General features: G+C 39.6%; 1 long non-coding RNA gene across 1 annotated transcript; it reads right to left on the reverse strand.

The window, feature by feature from the left end:
- Window positions 1–370: 370 nt before the first annotated feature.
- LOC124253798 lies at window positions 371–6,262 on the reverse strand. Its single transcript, XR_006892300.1, has 3 exons — window positions 6,251–6,262; window positions 2,118–2,123; window positions 371–454 (listed from the first exon to the last, which is right to left on the reverse strand). It is a non-coding gene; the product is annotated as an uncharacterized LOC124253798 (long non-coding RNA).
- Window positions 6,263–6,688: the final 426 nt, after the last annotated feature.

Genomic DNA, 6,688 nt, shown 5'->3' on the forward strand with positions numbered 1-6,688 from the left:
GCATAAGTCGACAAAGTCGAAATATCACATCACAAAGTCAAATGCCGACAGTGTAGGAAAAATCAGAAAGTCAACTCGACAAACCAAAGGAGTGTCCCATCTCAATGCATTATTGCTGTAGAAACAGTGGGTATAAAAGTCTATATTGCCGATGATCAGGGTAAAGTCACATATAAATATTAAAAGTCACATGTAAATATTAAAATCAAATCAAAGTGTCAATGAATAGCGCATTTGTGGATCATAATATATTCTGATAACGCATAATGTGGTCATGGAATGTATAGTAGGCAGAGCTAAGTCACAATGGATACTACACAATGTCAATGAGGAATACAACCTTGACCCGATGATGACCGGTGTCCCACGTCTGTACTTCGAAGCACGAACACTGTACGATGAGAAACACCTCTTCCGTTCCTAACGCTGAGATCCATGTGGGTCCCACGTTGATCTATGAATTTCTCACTCGGGCCTCCATCTGTCACAGCCACCACGCCGAGAAAACACAACGACTTGCTGTAGGGTGTGAAGCCGTTTATTCTTTAGATCACAGGAAGAAGGAGAAGAAGAAGAAGCAGAATAACTTTAAACATTTCATTTATATGTATTAATATCACAAAGTTTTGGTTTCTTGTTTGTTTATTTATTGACATTTTAAATAAAACAACATTTAAAATGCAAAGTGAAACGTCACTTCACATAGGTACTAACGCCTTTACCAAGCATACACCGAGACGTCGTAGCCATTGCAATAAAGAAGTTGACTATCCATAGAACTTGGTTTTCCTTCAGTGTAGAGCTGCCTGTTAGCACATAACTGTATCAGACACAGAGGTGCCGTTATTCCTTGTGCAGAGCTGCGTCTTTATTACTATCCATACCACTACCCGCTACTCCAGGATTCGATTCACCAGGATCATTATATTCGATCCTTCAGCACCATACATGATATTTCATAAAATATATGAAAGCTTAACATTTCTTGAAATAATATACCTAAAATGTGTTTGATCCTACATATTTCTTGAAATGTTTCCAATTCCGCGTTCTACACTGTTGCTTATTCGGAGACTTTAATGCATGGACAAGCAGGTTTATTAGACAAATATTTGTCTGGCGTTAAACAACTAACCAACCAACCAACCAACCAAACCACTCAATTAGGCTGGTTCACAAACATACACTCATGTGCCATATTAAAGTTCACAAAATGGCCGCTATGATTCTTGCCAACAGTAGGTGGTTCTTTTAAATGAAAGTTTATTTCATCTTAGCAATAGTTATAGGGTATGAAATTTTACGGGGTACACATTTGACTTAACACCTGTTACATTTTGTAAACAAAAGGGGAATAACTCTCAAGTGCTTCGTATGACGTCTGCTCAAAGTGTAAGTCTGAAATTACGGTGAACTGTGTTGGCAAGAGAAGGTAGACACAATTCAATCAGTATGTTAAATATCGATTGATTGATTTGCCGAATGTTTGTTGTGTAACGCCGCAATCTGCAATGTTACAGCTATATGACGGCGGTCTATAAAAGTCGAGTTTGGACCAGACAATCCAGTGATCAACAACATCAGTATCGATCTACGCAATATGGATACGATGACATGTGTCAACCAAGTGGGCAATCCTGACCACCCGATCACATTAGTCACCTCTTAGTACAAGCATGGTTGCTGAAAAACAGGTCTAACCTGGGTATCCATGGGTATGTTGAATATCGTTGCAACATTTGTACAATACGGTATAGAGGATATTTCATATGACGAGTGAATGTATGTTCACGTCACCTCAAGAGACGACCGACATATCATATGTTACTAGACCCATGAAATGTTCAGTTTATTAAATGCTTCCAAGTTTGATCATTTAAATTGAAACAATCCGGGTAAATTCGATGAACGAAATCCAAATTCTCCCAATAGTGAACCAACGACTGTTCACTTCTTTGTTCAGGCACACAGAGAATACATAGTTCGGTATTCGAAAATAAAATAAGAATCGAGACAACGTATATTTAAAATTCGTGTTAGTTTTTATCTTTTTATTTTAAGTTTTATATTCTATTTGTTGTTGTCATTTTGAATAAGATACACCAAACGATCAAAACTCAGTGCTGGAGCACGAATACATAAGAAGCACAAACAAACATGGCGGACCAAGAGAGAAGTAAGAGTGCTGTAGATTATCCCTGATTCGATACATACCAGTTAACGCATTTTGTGATAATCTATTAATTTTCCTGTCCTTCGTTGACAGGGTTTTATATATTATATGTATGTATTATAATTTAGAACTAGTTTTAGTCACGATGGCTGAAATATTGCCAATGTGACTTTAAATTTTAACTCACTCACTCACTCACTCTTGTGTACGAAAGCCAAACGCTGCCACTTTTGTAGCATAAAATATTTTTCTGCGACAGTTTCTCGTTGCTTAAATGTTCTTTCAAAAAGTTGGATTTTGAGTATTTTCTCGTTACTTCAATTACATTTACGTTGCTTCTATTAATTTCCCGTTTTTCGAGTATTTACTCGTTCCTTCAACTTTCTTTCAAAAAACTTGAAGTGACGAGAAAATAGTTGAAGCAACGAGAAAATAATCCAAACAAAGAGAAAATAGTTGAAGCAACGAGAAAATAGCTGAAGCAACGAAAAAATAATCGAAGCAACGAGAAAATAGTTGAAGAAACGACAAAATAGTTGAAACAACGAGAACATAATCCAAACAACGAGAAAAATAAGTGAAGCAACGAGAAAATAATCGAATCAACGAAAAAATAGTTGAAGCAACGAGAAAACAATCGAAGCAACGAGAAAATAGTTGAAGCAACGAGAAAATAATCGAAGCAACGAGAAAATAGTTGAAGAAACGAGAAAATAATCCAAACAACGTAAAAATAGTTGAAGCAACGAGAAAATAATCGAAGCAACGAGAAAATAGTTGAAGCAACGAGAAAATAATACAAACAACGTAAAAATAGTTGAAGCAACGAGAAAATAATCGAATCAACGAAAAAATAGTTGAAGCAACGAGAAAACAATCGAAGCAACGAGAAAATAGTTGAAGCAACGAGAAAATAATCGAAGCAACGAGAAAATAGTTGAAGAAACGAGAAAATAATACAAACAACGTGAAAATAGTTGAAGCAACGAGAAAATAATCGAAGCAACGAGAAAATAGTTGAAGCAACGAGAAAACAATCGAAGCAACGAGAAAATAGATGAAGCAACGAGAAAATAATCCAAACAACGAGAAAATATTTGGAGCAACGAGAAAATAATCCAAACAACGAGAAAATATTTGGAGCAACGAGAAAATAATCGAAGCAACGAGAAAATAGTTGAAGCAACGAGAAAATAGTTGAAGCAACGAGAAATAATCCAAACAACGTAAAAGTAGTTGGAGCAACGAGAAAATAGCTGAAGCAACGAGAAAATAATCCAAACAACGAGAAAATATTTGGAGCAACGATAACTTTCGCTGAAAAACAATATTTTATTCTACAAAAGTGGCAGCATTAGGCTTGTGTACTGTTGCACTGATGTTGTGCAAGTGGGTCGATGTTTCTGCAGTTGGACTGAAGTCTCGTCATAAGCTCAGAAGCATTTATCTTTGCCGAGTCAACTACAAAAGAAATGTCAGGTCCGAGACAAATACTGAGCCTCAATTATTGTCAAACAAATTCTTTCAAAACCACAGGTTCCTTTACTTATAATCAGTGGAATATCTGCACATTTTAACAGCAGTTTTAATTCTAAATTACACTTGGACTTTAATCACTTGATTGTCTTATTTGTTTTCAGACCTGCGTCGCATATAAAGGGCGTCTCCCCAGTTGTCAGACACAAAGGTATATTGTTGAGTGAACAGCAAAGGCTGTTACCCATTATGATAATGGACAAGTCCAACTGATAGTCCTGTAGTCAGACACTTTGAAAGAATAAGGTGAAATTCTTAGTGTGGCATAGGTATATTATTTTTACATATTTGCCCAATAAAGCAAATATGGGGTATCACCATATATATATTGGTTGTTTACGCCGCACTCAGCAATATTATAGCTCTGTACCCGACAATCCAGTGATAAACAGCATGAGCATCGATTTATGCAATTAGGATACGATGACACGTGTCAACCAAGGCAGCTTGAATGACCACCCAATCCCGTTAGTCGCCTCTTAAAATAAGCATGGGTTGTTGAAGAGTGAGTGAGTGAGTTTAGTTTTACGCCGCACTCAGCAATATTCAAGCTATATTGCGGCGGTCTGTAAATAATCGAGTCTGGACCAGACAATCCAGTGATCAACAGCATGATCTGCGCAACTGGGAACCAATGACATGTGTAAACCAAGCCAGCGAGCCTGACCACCCGATCCCGTTAGTGTAGTCGCCTCTTAGGACAAGCATGGGTTACTGAAGGTTCATTCTAAACCGGACCTGCAAAAAAATTACTTTTTAGGCACATTACGTAAGTAATGGTTGTTACTGGTGCGGCAGGATGTGCTTATCCTTTCTGGAAACACCTGGCGTCATCGCTGTGGTCAGTGGTCCATTAACATAATATTCACAGCTGTGTTGCGCAGTGGCATCTGTTTCTGTGGATAGATGGGACTGGGGAAAATATATCATATATATCATGGAGAATTCGGGTGTGCATCGTTGCATATATTACAGTATAATTCTTTTTTAAATGCTGGATGTCATGCGAGGCGAAGTTTCATACGATGTCCAAGGGTATGTTCTTTCAACCCGTACAAGGGGCGGTGGGGTAGCCTAGTGGTTAAAGCGTTGGCTCGTCACGCTGAAGACCCGGGTTCGAATCCCCACATGGATACAATGTGTGAAGCCTTACTGGTGTCCCCCGCCGTGATGTTGCTGGAATATTGCTAAAAGCGGCGTAAAACCAAACTCAGTCAGTCAGTCTTTCAACCCGTACAAGGGGCGGTGGGGTAGCTTAGTGGTTCAAGCGTTCGCTCGTCACCCCGATACCAGGGTTGGATACCCCACATGGGTATAATGCGTGAAGCCCATTTCTGGTGTCTCCGCCGTGATATTGTTGGAATGGTGCTAAAATCGGCGTAAAACTCACTCACTCACTCACTCACTCGAACCGGTACAATTAACAATGTTGGTGTATGGTAAGTCACTCACTCACTCACTCACTCCTCGAACCGGTGCAATTAACAATGTTGGTGTATGGTAAGTCACTCACTTACTCGAACCGGTACAATTAACAATGTTGGTGTATGGTAAGTCACTCACTCACTCACTCGAACCGGTACAATTAACAATGTTGGTGTATGGTAAGTCACTCGCTCACTCACTCACTCGAACCGGTACAATTACCAATGTTGGCGTGTAATGATAAACGTTCTGTGTAATATACATGTGGTTATTGTGCAAAATCAAATTGACAGGTGTATCCGCAGGGTCTCAAAAGCCCCAAGTGATTGAAAATTAAGTCCTCAGAGCGTAAGCACCAATGTTGGCGACAGCTGGTAGACACCCATCATCTGACAAGCGATACAAGATCTTCTGTGCTCTGTATGCGCCTGTACAGATCAAGGTCACATATTTAGGTTGCCATCTGTTAACGTTCACTGATTCTGTCGTAAATAATTATTCAGTTTTGAACTGTACAATTTCTAACCGGTCAATGTGGTTAATCATTGCCATATATTGAGCAAGAAAAGAAAGGGAACAATAAAATATGGACATGGGATATATTGATAAATAAATTGTGGGCTTAGTGTGCATTAATGAAGATTCTGGATAAACGCCCCTTGAACGCCGCACAACTAAAACTATGTGTGTGTGTGTGTGTGTGTGTGCGTGTGTGCGTGTGCGTGCGCGTGCGCGCGTGAGTGTGTGTGTGTGTGTGTGTGTGTGTGTGTGTGTGTGTGTGTGTGTGTGTGTGTGTGTGTGTGTGTGTGTGTGCGTGTGTGTGTGTGTGTGTGTGTGTGTGTGTGTGTGTGTGTGTGTGTGTGTGTGTGTGTGTGTGTGTGTGTGTGTGTGTGTGTGTGTGTGTGTGTGTGTGTGTGTGTGTGTGTGTGTGCTAAGTCATCCAAAACTGTTACAGGTACATGTGTGCACAGTCTGGCCTTAAAGAAACAATGTAAATTACTACCTCAGATCAGGCAGCTCCTTTTCCGAGTACAGGAAGCTAACAGACCAACCCCAGTGTTAAAAAATGGTCAGTTTTTATCACATCTAAATAAACTGAAAATTATTTCACAAAACCACCAATCACAGCTGTCAGCCCTACGAAAAGTGCTTGATAAGCTACGGATCCTGATTTAGTGCAGTATAACCTGTAATGAGTGTAGTGTCAAAGCTAAAAAGTCTCTGAAATGTTAGTCCATCAGAGAGAATTTCCTTCGATCGATCTCCAATGGCCCAAATGTTTCTTGTTTTAGACACAAATCGATATTGGTAATCAATCACGTCGTTAATGGCTCCTGCAACATTTCCACCCACCACTTGTCTGAACAACAGATGAAACAGACCGTATCCACTGTGTCACGAAGCGCCAGTCAGAGAGAGGCTTTAACGTGAAGGAAGCAAGTTTCAGTGCCTGCTGGCGACTTCACACGCCTTTGGGCAATATCGTGACCCTGTAATACTTAGTCACAGTGTTCTCTGTCATGAATTGACTTGTGACGTTGTGATGTGGAATTG

The sequence above is a fragment of the Haliotis rubra genome, unplaced genomic scaffold (genome assembly GCF_003918875.1).
Source record: "Haliotis rubra isolate DU_JTF1 unplaced genomic scaffold, ASM391887v1 Scf552, whole genome shotgun sequence".
Classification (NCBI taxonomy): Eukaryota; Metazoa; Mollusca; class Gastropoda; order Lepetellida; family Haliotidae; genus Haliotis; species Haliotis rubra.